Source organism: Stegostoma tigrinum, chromosome 30 (genome assembly GCF_030684315.1).
Source record: "Stegostoma tigrinum isolate sSteTig4 chromosome 30, sSteTig4.hap1, whole genome shotgun sequence".
Taxonomy (NCBI): Eukaryota; Metazoa; Chordata; class Chondrichthyes; order Orectolobiformes; family Stegostomatidae; genus Stegostoma; species Stegostoma tigrinum.
Window position 1 is genome coordinate 25891408 of NC_081383.1, and position 14436 is coordinate 25905843.

Sequence of the window (14436 nt, forward strand, 5' to 3'; positions counted from 1 at the left end):
GCAAGCAGAAATCACTGCAATGGAAGCATGTAGTTGGCATTCAACCAAAGGGCATGGGTTAATTGCACATTGCAATCCCCACAGCAGGTTCTGGGGACTGTCCAATTTAGCGCCCTCCATGATTACAGTGCACCTGCCTGAAATGGCGCATTTCCAAGCTGACTTCCTGTTCTCCTGAACTCAAGTTCTTTAAAGGCACATGTGCCTTTCTTTTCCAAGTAGCTCTGAAGTGATAAAATAAAATGTTAATATTGCTGCAATACACCAGAAATAATAACTTTTGCTCCCACTGTGCTTAAAATTTGAGGTGTAAATCTGCATCATTCAGAACTAATTGAACTCAGGGTTTTTTTGGATTATCCCTGGGAATTGGCCAATATCAATCAATCATGTTGGGCTCCAGTAGGCACAACTCAGTAAATGCACAAATAGTTGAGAAAATTCACGTTTATCAAGTTCTGGCCTTATACGAATGTCACTCTTAAGTCAATCAGTCCTTAGGTGAAAACAAATATGACAGTATGCAGCTCTTTGGGTTTTTTCCAACAAAATTGATGGGGAAAGTCCAGATTTTTGTGATACTCCATATATATCCTCCCAGGAGCAAAATATTGCCCAATCCTTTCTGTTTGCTTACGTAGATCTGGAACTGATATTCTTTGCACTAAAAACACAATGAACACAGTTGGTATTACTAAAACTAGGGCATGTAAATACTGGCAAATTGTGGGGCACTTTTTGCTGACTCTGTGAGAAGTTCCCAGAGTTTAAAAATCATTGATTTTCACTAGTGACCCACGAGCAACTGGAGGAAACTTTGAGCGGATGGTGGTTCTGCGAGAACAATCTGTTCCTTGACCTATATGAAGAATACCGATTTGGGGGAGGTCTTTGGGAGTACCCAGACTGGTAGGCTATTAAGCAGAAAAACAAAATAAAGGCAGATTTCTGAACTAATCCGAATATTTGCCTGGAGGCACACTTAGGACAAAGCTCCCTGTTTTAAACTGAATAGTTTGTCAGTATGTTGGCTGTTGAAGTGTAAGAGGGGCAAACAGACACAAATTGATCTCAAAAATTAATCTCAATGCAGAGCATTGCATTTGGAATTTAAATGTAAATGCAGGACAGCATAGCTCCATGTCTTGGAACACTTCACATGCACAAAAACCCCTTTTTGCTGTGACTTTTCCAACCCACACACGCTTTCATACACATGTATAACTGCATGGATACACACACTCTCAAAACTTTCAGGTCTTTCTGGTGCAACTGAAGGAGACAGAAACAGTGAAGGTTGACATTGAGTGACACAAGTGAAAAACAGCAGAAATAGTTGGTGTTTCAAGATAACAGTTGCATGTATTCAACTTGGTATTACAGCCATTCCTGGTAAGTTTTGCACTAAGGTACAGCACTTGGAGTTTTTTGATGCTTAATGTTGTGGTTTGTGTTATAATAATAATTTCATTGCCTCGTAGATTGGGCTTTACGTAAGTTTGTGGTATTAATGGGTTTTTCAGTGTAAATTGGCACATACTACTTTACATTCTGGATTGTGCTAGTGTTGCTGTGTCTTACAGTGTGGTTTTATGGCCTCTGCTTGATTTCCAGTGCAAGTTATTGCACTAATTCTACCATACAGTTCTATGATTTGGCTGTTGAATTTGATGGGCAGGTTTTTCGACAGTAATGGTGAGTTTTGTATTCTGTTTATGGCATAATTTTTGTTTAATCTGGTTTTATAACATTACTGCTGGGTATTATAATCTGGTTTTATAATCCAGTTTTATTGTCGAAGTATATGGATTCACTGTTTAGGTTTATAATCCAGTTTTATGGCATTACTGTTGGGTTTTATAATCCAGTTTTATGGACTGTAGAGAAAATCACTGTTTGGGTCTATAATCCAGTTCTTAATATCCAGTTTTATGACATGGCTGGTGGCTTTTATCACTTTGTTTTATTGTAATGCTCTTGGGTTTTACAGTCCAGTTTTACTGCATTACTTTTGTGTTTTATAGTTTTGTTTTATGGCATTGCTGTTGAGTGTTACTGTACAGGTTATTGTATTAATGAGTTTCACAGGATAGTTTTATGGCATTGTTGGATGTGATGGTAAATTTGTGTGTCAGAGCCTCTGCAGGTTATAGTGGTTTCATGTTGTTGAATTTTATTGTACAATTTTATGACATTCCTGCTGGGTTTTATAATCCATTTTTACGTCATTGTTGGAGACCATATTCTGTCCAACATGATGCCATTGTTCCAAGAATGTGCAGTATTAAAGTTTGATTTGATCCAAAAGAGATTTTTCCATTACTGCTTCCTATTTCTCATCTACAAGTTTTCCCTTGAGCCCCAAAAGGAAAAACTAGTATAACTTTTAAATGACTGACCCAAACTTGTCTTTTATGTTTTAATATTGAACTCCAGTTTGGACCAGACATCTGCCAAACTTTTAGCTCTTCAAGAACACTAAGTCTGCAATACTGACCTCTTGGATATGTTTAATTTCCTTTGCTTTGTTATTGGAGACTGTAGCTTGAATTACAAGGCTTTCAAGTTCTGGAATCACCTACAGCTCTTTGTCTGACCAACCTATACGTATGATGTACATTTCAGTTGACCTCTCCGATCAAGCCTCTGGTCACCTCTCCTAAAATTTCCTTTGGGTCAATGGTCCTGTGAAGCACCTTGGAACATTTTACTATATTAAGATGTCATACAAACACCAGTTGTTGAGATAAAATGGCTACTGCAGAGTTGGAATCCTTTTGTATTTGTTGCACATTACATTTTAGTGAATCCCAGGCGCAAGTCCGTGTCCTGCCACTCCGTGGTGCTGTGTCACCAGGCCACTGCTGGTTTATTACTTTAGAAAATGAAACAGGGTTGCAGTCACAAAATTCACAGAACGATTCACATACCTCCAGAGAAAAATCTCACATCTGAAGCCCACTGAGATCTACTGTGTGCTTAACTAGTGCTTGTCGTGGTAAGCCAGGAGATTACCACAGCAAGGCTCCCAGCTACCCTGTTATACAAATGCATTTGGGGATTAATCAAATAATTTTGAAATCTCTGTGACATCACCTAGAGACAGAGTTGGCTGTTCTGCTTTACAATTCAAAAGAATAGTTCAACTCACGACTGCTGTGCCCCTCAGAAGATGAGTTTAAGCCCTACCCCAAGACTAATCTCACAATTCACTTAAGTGCATCTAGAAGTGTTGGATTTCACATATTAAACTAAAGCCCTGTCTGTTGGGCATATAACAATTTAAATTAATGCATTCTCCTATGTGTGAAAAAGCAATCTTTCTTTGCTTGAAAAAGGATTAGTTGCTTATTTATTAATTTGTGGATGTTAGTGGTGCAAAAATTGGTTGCTGCCTTTCCCAAAAAGCGCCGTGATGACTTAAGAGAGGGGTCAATTTTGCCCAGTTGGAATCTGATAGGAACAGCTCAGTCTCCATTTCACACCATGAACAATATTTTTACTTTCCAATCGTTGCCTGCATGAAGCACTTATGCCTTAGGATCTGATTCTGGTGCGACTGGGGCCACAGGTAATGTTTTAAATTGGGGATGTCAACTTCCTTGAGGAGCTATGGTTTTACCTTTACTCTTCCATCCTGAACTTTCACTCAGTTAACAGCTATACTTGTGTTTGTAAGTCACAAGATGCTACAGGCCAAAGGAATTCAAAGCAATTTTAAATGCTGGCTGCTTCTCGTCTCTACTTCACTCCGCAGCTAAGACTAATGTGCACTTTTCAGTAACATAAACAAACAGCAATTAAACTGTGAATATCCTTAGCCTTTAGTTTCTGAGCATATAATTCAGCATATAGTTTTACCATAATGGAAAAATATATCATACATCGTATGGTTTAATGCCCTTACCCTTGCAGCACCCAGTTTGTGAGATGAATGTCATGGATGATTTGTGGGTTATGTGTAAGTTTGTCACTCTAAATTCCAGTAACATTTTCCTATTATTTTTTCTCAGCAAGGGTTGGAAGAGTCTGGTTTCTTGCCTGATACTGCTTCGATAGCGATCTCCTCGTCCCCTCCTTCCATTGTCACCTGTCATCATTCTCAGACTCCTGCTCAGTGTCTTTCCCCCACCTATCCCAAAGTAAATGCCAATTGTTAGTTCCCTATCCTGCTATTCCCTGACTCTATCTTGACTGTATTGACCAGCATGCCTTCAATTTCATGTTCAGCAGCAGTTGGTCGTTCTGTTTGGGTTAAAGTGTGAAATGCTATATTTCAGTATTTGCTGAAGCTCTGAGAATTGCCCTCGATGTTGTGCCAACCTGTCATACCGATCTCAAGCCCATCTAACCTACACTATTCCATGTACGTCCATATGCTTATCCAATGACGACTTAAATGTACCTAAAGTTGGCGAATCTACTACCGTTGCAGGCAAAGCGTTCCATTCCCTTACTACTCTCTGAGTAAAGAAACTACCTCTGACATTTGTCCTATATCTTTCACCCCTCAATTTAAAGCTATGCCCCCTCGTGCTCGCTGTCACCATCCTAGGAAAAAGGATCTCCCTATCCACCTTATCTAACCCTCCGATTATTTTATATGTTTCAATTAAGTCACGTCTCAACCTTCTTTTCTCTAATGAAAACAGCCTCAAGTCCCTCAGCCTTTCCTTGTAAGACCTTCCCTCCATACCAGGCAACATCCTAGTAAATCTCCTCTGCACCCTTTCCAAAGCTTCCACATCCTTCTTATAATGCGGTGACCAGAACTGTACGCAATACTCCAAGTGCGACCGCACCAGAGTTTTGTACAGCTTCACCATAACCTCTTGGTTCCGGAACTCGATCCTTCTATTAATGAAAGCTAAAACACTGTATGCCTTCTTAACAGCCCTGTCAACCTGGGTGGCAACTTTGAAGGATCTGTGTACATGGACACCGAGATCTCTCTGCTCATCCTACACTGCTAAGGATCTTACCATTAGCCCAGTACTTTGCCTTCCGGTTACTCCTACCAAGGTGCATCACCTCACACTTGTCTGCATTAAACTCCATTTGCCACCTCTCAGCCCAGCTCTGCAGTCCAAAAAAGATAAAAATTATAAGAAGATATAAAGGTCAGTCTGAGAAAACAAGGCGTAGAGCTGGATGAACACAACAGGCCAAGCAGCATCAGAGGAGCAGGAAGGCTGATGTTTCAGGCCTCGACCCTTCTTCAGAAATGGAAAGGGCCTGTACTGTGCTGTAATGTTCTATGTTCTAAATTCCACAAACATCACTTGAGTAAACTTAATTGTATGACCTAAAGTGACCAGGATGAGTGGAGAATGAGATAGAATCTGTCACCATTTTACTAGTCAATCATGGGCCCCAATATCTTAGGACCACATATTTTAACTACAGGATCCATTTGCTGTAGGAATGAATGGTGATTTGCCCCCCAAGGATCCCACACCCTTCAATTCTATGACAGCTTGGTACTTTCTTTCAAATTTTTCCGAATAATGTACATCCTCTATGATCCGGCAGCCAACCTCGAAGTGTCCCAGACAGTCACATTCCCCTCCCACTTCCGGCCTTTGAAACGCTAATACATTGAAACTCAGATCTAGATTTTCAGCAATCCCAGACCCTGACACACATCGCAGCAACATCATACCACAAACAAGCCTGCTCCCACCATTCCAGTGTTGGAGAATTGCTGCCTAATGCTGCAAGATCCCACAAAGTCAGGCTTCTGTTTCCTGGGGCCATTCTTTGAGAATGGCAAAATTGCATTTACGCTATTCACATTGTATGTGCAATCTTCTCCATGAAGCAACTTTCTCTAATCCTAATGCAGGTATTCCAGAACTGTTTTTAAAAGGTAAGAGATCAATTACATGAATAAATACGCATCATAATATCGAAGGCCTCTGATATAGTTTCCAAAACAGGTATGGACATAATCTTAGATTTTGATCACACTCCCACAATATTGTGTAATAAGACCATGACCTGATTTATTCAATAAGTCTATCAGTGCCCTGATAACATTGTCAGTTATGTAACCCACAATGACAAATCCTTTGATGTATGATGAGTGATTGCAAATGAATTGCATTGTTGTGTGTGAGAGCCCATCCTGGTGGATTTCCTGTGGCACTCAGTTGGAAGGAATAATGTTTTTGAAGAATTGTGCTATAATGTCAGATAACACACTAGATATGGACAGAGCCACTTACAGCCAAATTCTGTCATCTTGTGTTATCATGGGACTTTTTTCCCTGGGAAACAAATTCCATGACTTTATTCATTATCCTATTGGAGCTATAATTCAGTGGCTGTGCTGATTATGATAGATTTGTTTGTTGTGTCTTACAATTTTACCTATTAGATTTTTTGGAGACAGGACACTTAGCAAAATCTTAGAGAATATAGAGTTTGGAAGTCGACACAGTTAAATGTCTGTGCAATTTGTGGTCGGGGTGGAGTGCAGCCACCAATCTATCTTTCTATAATGAGTCTAAGGTCCATTTAACAATGGCAAATGATGAACCACTCATGAGTTTAACATGAAGAAGCAGTTGCCCTAACAATAATATTAAATTTGTTGCATTATAGCAAATGGCATGAGTTTCTTTGGTTAGTTAGGCATAATTGTAAGGACTATTAGGTCCAGAAATGACACATCTGATGCCATCGAGAACTGGATCCTGAATCCTGTTTGTTCCTCCAGGACTGTGTGATGCAATCGGACTGGGTAGGGTTCAATGCAATGCTAAATTAACTCTTTCAGAGCCATTATCTTATGGAACAGTAGACGTGGGTAGCAATGCTGGAAAGTTGATTCCACTGATTCTAGTGCTGGCTTTGGCCCATGCTTTGTTAGTTCTGGGTGATGAGATGGAATGGTTCTACGATCCCTGGTTTAAAGGAGTTCAGTAGTGCATGAGAGGTATCCTGAAATTAGGCAGAATACAGTAGAGGAATTGGGTTCATTTCTGGATTGCATTGTAGAAAAGGCCTTGAACATCGCACTACAGTGATTGAAATTGGATTGTAAAAGAACTGTACAGAAATATTTATTCTCAAAATACTGTTTTTAACCTCTGGTCCTAGAAAAGAAATGCTGTTTATGTTGTGAAAATTAAAGAAAATTCAACTGTTTAGCTTTTTTAAAGCACTCATGGGATGTGTGTCACTGTTCTGCCAGCATTTACTGCACGTCTGTAGTTACCCTTGAGGAGGTGGTGGTGAGCTGCCTCCTCAAATCATTGTTGTCGGTGTGCTATAGGTTGACCCACAGTGCTTACAGGGAGGGAGTTCCAGGATTTTGACCCGGCAACAGGTAAGGATGATAAGTAGCTTGGATAGGAATTTGCAGGTGGCAGTGTTCCCACTCATCTGTTGCCCTTGTCCTTCTAGATGGAACTGGTGTTGACTGTTGAAGGTGGTATCCGAGGATCTTTGGTGATTTTGTGCAGCATGTCTTGTAGATAGTACACACTGCTGCCTCTGAGCATCAATGGTGGCAGAAGGTGGTGCTTGTGGATGTGATGCCAATCAAGTGGGCAGCTTTGTCCTGAGTGGTGTCAAGCTTCTTGAATGTTCTTGGGGCTGCACTCATCCAGGCAAGTGGGGAGTACTCCATCACACTCCTGACTTGTGCCTTGCAGATGGTGGGCAGATTTTTGGGGGTGGAGGCTGGAGTGGGGAGTGGGAGTGGTCATCAGGTGAGTTACTTACCACAGTATACCAAGCCACTGACCCACTCCTGCAGCCACTGAGTGTTTAAATGGTGAGTCCAGTTGAATTTCTGATCAAAGGTAGTCCTAGGATATTGATAGGGGGGGAATTCAGTGATGGTAACAAGAATATTACTTGCCATTGTCAGCCCAAGCCTGGATATTGTCCAGATCTGGTTGCATTTGAACATGGACTACTTCAGTCTCCGAGGAAATGCAAATGGCAGTGAATAATATGTAATCATTGGCAAACATCCCTACTTCTGACCTTATAATGGAGGGAAAGTCATTGAGGAAGCAGCTGTTCTCTAGGTAGTGTTCCAATAACAGATCAGAACTCCAAAATATTTATAGATTGGCCATTTGGAGGCAGAACTGACTGCAAGGTAGAGACAGCAGGTGGTGGTGGAGGCTTGTGACCAATGGTATGCCACAAAGATCAGTGCTGAGTCCACTGCTTTTCATAATTTATACAAATGATTTGGATGTGAACATAGGAGGTATGGTTATTAAGTTTTCAGATGACACCAAAATTGGAGGTGTAATGGACAGCGAAGAAAGTTGCCTCAGAGTAGAACCGGATCTTGATCTGATAGGTCAATGGGCCGAGCAGTGGCAGATGGAGTTTAATTTAGATAAATGTGAGATGCAGCATTTTGGAAAGGCAAATGAGGGCAGGGTAGACAAATGGCAAAATCCTTGGGAGTGTTGCTGAATAAAGAGATCTTGGGGTGCAGGTTCATTGTTCCTTGAAAGTAGAGTTGCAGGCAGACAGAATGGTGAGGAGAGCATTTGGTACGTCGGCCTTTAATGGTCATCACATTGTGACCTCCCAACCCCAGACTCAATGTGACTGTACAGAACATTGGTTTTTGGATACTGCATTCAATTCTGGTCTCCCTGCTGTAGGAAGGAAGTTGTGCAGGTTGAAAGAATTCAGAAAAGACTTACAAGAACGTTGCCTGGGTTGGAAGGTTTAAGCTATAGGGAGAGGCTGAACAGGCTGGGGCTGTTTTCCCTGGAGCGTTGGAGGCTGATGGGTGATCTTATAGAGGTTTATAAAATCATGAGGCACTTGGATGGGGTAAATAACAAAGTCTTTTCCCTGGGGTGGAGGAATCCAAAATTATCAGGCATAGGGTTAAGGTGAGAGGGGAAAGATTTAAAAGGAATCTAAAGGGCAACGTTTTTGTGCAGAGGGTGGTGTGTGTATATAAGGTGAGCTGCAGACGAAGTGGTGCAAGGTGATACAATTATAGCATGTAAAAGGGGCGGCACGGTGGCTCAGTGGTTAGCACGGCAGCCTGACAGTACCATGGATCCTGATTCAATTCCACCCTCGGGCAACTGTCTGTGTGGAGTTTGCACATTCTTGCTGTGTCTGCATGGGTTTCCTCTGGGTGCTCTGGTTTCCTCCCACAGTCCAAAGATGTGCAGGTTGGGCACTTTAGCACAGCCAATCCACCTGTAGTGTTCAGGGATATCTGGATTAGGGGGATGGGTCTGAGTGAGATGCTCTAAGTGTCGGTGTGGACTTGTTGGGCCAAAGGGCCTGCTTCCACACTGTAGAGATTCAATGATTCTATGTCGGGATTCTATGAAAAGGCATCTGGATGGGTATATGAATAGGATGGGTTTAGAGGGATATGAGCCAAAATCTGGTTAAATGTGACTAGATTTATTTAGGATATCTGGTCGGCATGGATGAGTTGGACCAAAGAGTTTGTTTCCTTGCTGTACATCTCTATGACTGCAACATGAAACAAATCTATGAATGTAAATTCAGTGGCTGACATAATGCCATGGCTTCCTGTGCGAAGCCCATGGAATGCTGCATCTGTAAAGTATCAGGGAAATGTCAATCAGTGAAAGGTTTAACTGGAAGTAATAACAAGGGCCTGACTAACATTGTCTCAGCAGAAAGCTACATCTTGTAGTCAAAGCCTCTGTTTTACCCTCCAGGAATGTACAATAAAAAGGGGGTAAAAACTTACTGCAAAACTTGTGTGTGTGTGTGTTTTCCTGAAGAAGGGCCTAGGCCTGAAACGTCAGCTTTCCTGCTCCTCTGATGCTGCTAGGCCTGCTGCGTTCATCTAGCTGTACACCTTGTTATCACAGATTCTCCAGCATCTGCAGTTCCTACTATCTGTGCGTGTGTTACTGGCTGGATGCCTGTGTGTGTGTGTGTGGATGAGAGAATTGTGAAGGCCACAGTTTTGAGAACAACATTTCAAACACCCCTGCATTGCAGGTAAAACAAAGGGAAAGACACTCGCCCTCTGGATGCTCGAATTCAGTCACTGTCAAAGGAATCAGAACAACAGAACATCTGCCAACCTGAAAACCAAGAATCTCAAAGTTAACGACTCAACTGCCAACATCAATAATAACCGCAACATTGTCTAATCTGCTTTTCAATAATAATTCAGAGACTGATCAGCACATCTTTATTTTTACTTTTTATCTTTTTGAACTCACCTCTTATTTCTACTTTGTACATGTGTTGCTTTGCTATTTCTTCTTGTACTTAGGAATTAACAAAGCCCCTTTGTTTTATTAATTTAAGAAAACCTGATTAAATTAGCTCTTTTTAAAACACAAGGAGAAAAGAATCCACAAAGGTAATGATCTTTTTTTAAATTCCCCTTGCTGCAACTACTAATAAGGCAGATAAATAACCAAGAGGAGCCAGTTCATTTTCTTGCCTCAGGAGCATCCAGTCTGGGACTGTTACAAATCAGAGAGCCATCCCAGTTGTCTGGTCATAACCTACGTAACTTCAAAAAGAATCATTTTTACAGTAAAATTCAGACAGCACATCTTGCCTGCCTTAGATAGGAGTGGGATGGTGGGTCTTCCCCTACCAGTATTCCAGCAATAGTTATACATGAGGAAGAGAGGAACACAGTCAAATTGGTGCTGGGCAAACTGAGTGAAGGCTAATGGCTTTCTGGGTCCTGATGGGTTTTACCCTCAACTTGATACATAGGTGTTAAATTTCCAAAATTCACTTAGAAAGGTTCATCAGAATGGAAAGTTATCAATGTTATCCCTCTAGTCAAAAGCAGGGGGGTGGGGAAGGAGGCAGAAACAGGTTAGTTAGCTTGATACCTGTCATTTGGAAGGTGATAGTATTGATCATCAGCAGGTTTTAATTGAGTAATTGAACAATTTTCAAAATAATCACATTGGTATGACCTCTAATTTTAATATTACACCTTTTTTCACATTCCACCACCAGTGGAAATACTTCTCTAGATGGAGTGTTAAAGGGCCTGAAAAATATGCTCTCTGGTGAGTGATCTGGGACAATCACATGAGAAGCTGGTGAGGCATTCCTCGACATTGGGAGTAATTTATTGCATTTCCAAACACTGTTTCAGGTAAACTCAACAGGGTGAGGTGCTTATTCACAGGGCTTATGGCTTGCTGTTGGCCTCATTAATTGTACATCTCACCTTAGTAATCTGCATCTTCCTGTCCCTACCACCTGATGTGAGGAAACTAGATGCCAGTAATTCCTGACATGAAAGTCTGAGTAGGTACCTGGTGACTTCAGCTCACTGCTTCTCTTTCACCTGCAGCAATGTCACAGGGCACACTCTTGGGCACCAGTCTCTCTCATGTCAGGGCCACTGGCATCTGGCACTCCATCCTGTCAGGGCTGACCATGGCATCTTTCTGATCCACTTCAGGATTTTAAAGCTGAACTTTGGGACACACCAGCAACTACGATTGTAATGCAGCTGCACGGGCACTTTGCACAGAGCGGTGTGCAACTAGCTCACACATTGGCCCCACCTACATCTCAAGGAGGATCACTTGCTCTCTTTTCACTCATTCATCTTGAGCCAAGCTGGATGCTGACAGCGTCCCTGCCTTGCTCACCTTCCAGCATTTTGTCCCCTCAGCCAGAGATACTGTGTCACATTGCTTCTGTCTTGCCTTGCTGTTTAGCTCAGATGTAAAGCCAGGAAACTTGCCATGATTATCAGCAGTTCTCCATCAAATCACAGCAACCTGTCTTCAGTCAGGGGTTCCTGGTTCAGTAAGTCAGTGGCAGTCTGAAATGCCAACCCAGACACTTGGTCCAGTCAGGTGGCCTCTCAGGCAATCAGGATCCTCCTCACTGAAAGTCAGGCAGCTCACCAACTGTCTTGGCTCATTTAGCCCTAATTTCTCCAGGAAGGAGGGAAAAGGAGGGATTAAGTGAGATGAAAGCAGATGGCACAGCTTCTGTGCTGGTGCAGATGTAGGGGAAGTGCAGTGAGTTGTCCTGAGGTGAGTGAGTAGGCAGCGTGGAGGGCACGCAGGGTTGGTGTTGTTGGGGTTTGAGTTGGTGAGACCGAGTAAGGGTATATTTTAATAATGGGAATGGTAGAGCAAGAGTCTTGTGAATGCAATAGATGAGATAGTCAGTGTGAGGTAGCAGAGAGAAGATGGTATCTCTTTCCCTGCATGAAAGGTAAGGTGAATGAGCTTCTTCCTACACTGCTGGGCATTTCTCCTCATGGCTGAGGCCCAGGTCGCAACCTTAGTTCAGGTTGGCATCATATCCACTGCTAGCCCTGGGACAAGAGGGCTGTTCTCCTCCACATCACCTTGATCACCAGAACCTCCAGTTCCATGCCCACAAAACAAGGTAAGAAATCCCCCTTCTCTACCATGTCTGGAGCAAATGTCAGTCAGCCAGCAGTCAGTTTCAGACTAACGGTGCTAACACGGGTACACAACACGCTCTCTTTCAAAGATGGAGCTGGCAGCGGGGATGGCTGTCTAGCTATTCTGGGATTCTCCAGCAGTGGTGGGTGGTTCTTGGTATTGTGAGTGGTAGATTCAAGCTGGCATTGGATGAAAGCATCACAGTAGGTGTGGAGTAGGTTATTAATGAGGTGAGTTTTGGGATAGCATGGCAAGAAATCTCATTGAGCCTCACAGAGAGCAACACTCACTCAAACCTGACAAAATTGGCATTGCTAAAGTATAACAAGACACAGCCCTGTGGATTCATTTTATCAAATCTGTTAATTAATTCAAATTCTTTGGTTAGATTAACACTCAATTTTTCAAACTCAAGAGAATACAAGCCAAATTTATTCAGCAATCCCTATAACCTTAAACCTCTATTTATCCATTAATGCATTAATGGGATGTGAGTATTGCTGAATATGGTAGAATTTATAGCCCATTCCATCATCTTGGAGGTTGTGTTGAACTGCTTCCTTGAATGAGGTGTGAGTAAACACAATCATTTTTGTGTGATGGGGACTTCCAGGAGTTTGACCAACAACAGTGAAGGAATGGCATCAGACTTCCAGATAGGCTATTGCTTGACTCGTCTGTGGACCAGCATGCCCAATTTTGGCACAAGCCCCCTGATGTTAGTAAGGAGAACTTTTCTGGCTTGTTTGTGGTGCTTATGTTGATGTTAGGTGGGTTGTCTGGCTTCATTCCTTGATTTAGTCTTTATAGGAGTTTCATACAACTGAGTAACTTACTAAGCCATTTCAGAGAGCACATAAGGATCAGTCGTGTGTTAGTGGGTCTGCAGTCACATATTGGCGAAACCAAGTAAGAACAGAAGATTTAATTCCTTAAAGTGAATCAGTGAGCTAGAACTTGTTTTTGCAACAATTGCAGGGTTATATGGGCAATATTATACTATCTTTTAATTTTATGAATTGTTGAATTCAAATCTCACGATCTGTCACATTGAGACTCAAAACCACACCCTCATATCCATCCAGAGGCCATAGTCATTACCACTGCATCACTGCCTCTCCATATCACATGATATGATTCTGACAAATCGGCTCTGTCTTTTAAGAGTTAATACTGAGGAAAGCCATAAGTACCGTCCACTATAATGCTGTCATGTGGGCTTGTGGGCAGTACAGTTTAGGATCTCAAGGAGTGAGAACTAAATCTGCCCTTCTGAATGTCTCCATAACAATATCTATCCTAGCAATATAACATGTAACTAGTTCTTAATATACAATGCAGGAGACCATTCTAATTAGACCTGGAAATGGGTTTCTCTCCCATACTTGATGAAGCAGGCCCTTTTCTTCCCTGGACATTGAGGAGCAAGGCAACAATCTTCATCGTGAGCAGCAGCTCATACAAAGCAGTGAGCAAGCATGCCCATACGACAGTCCATACAACTTTGCTGAGATTCAGGCTCAAAACAGAATGCTGTATTCCAGATGGGCTGTGATCAAGGCTGCTTAGTATAATTTGAAGCATCACTTCCTTGCCTTTGTATTTCAGCTCCCTTGAGATGAAGACAAACATTCCATTTGCCTTTTGATTACTTTTCATACCTGTGCACCAGCTTTTAGTGATTTGTGTGCTCAAACACTTAATCCCTTTGCTCTTCCACAGCTTCTAATCTGTCTCCACGAAGGAAATGTTCTGATTTGTTCTCTACTGATCCAAAGTAGGTGACCTCATTCTCCCCCTTCCAACTGTACACTGAACTCCATAAGTTGAAAAAAACTGGATATTGTCCCAGTAAGTACTTATGCTATTTTCAAAATTTCCAAGAATATTTTCTGAGTTGAAAAGACAGGTTTGTCACCACCCGCTGTGAAAATTTCAGTTTCTGTGTTTTTGCTGAAAGATTTTGGCACAAGCTGGAAAAATGAATTTTGAAAGCTTCATTTCAGGTTGTGTAGGACTGTAACACATCAAAAACTGTCACTTT

General features: G+C 41.9%; 1 protein-coding gene across 1 annotated transcript in view; it reads left to right on the plus strand.

Moving 5' to 3' along the window:
* nrtn (neurturin) overlaps nt 1–14436 on the plus strand; it is a 139582-nt gene that overhangs the window by 67319 nt on the left and 57827 nt on the right. The window lies entirely within an intron of this gene.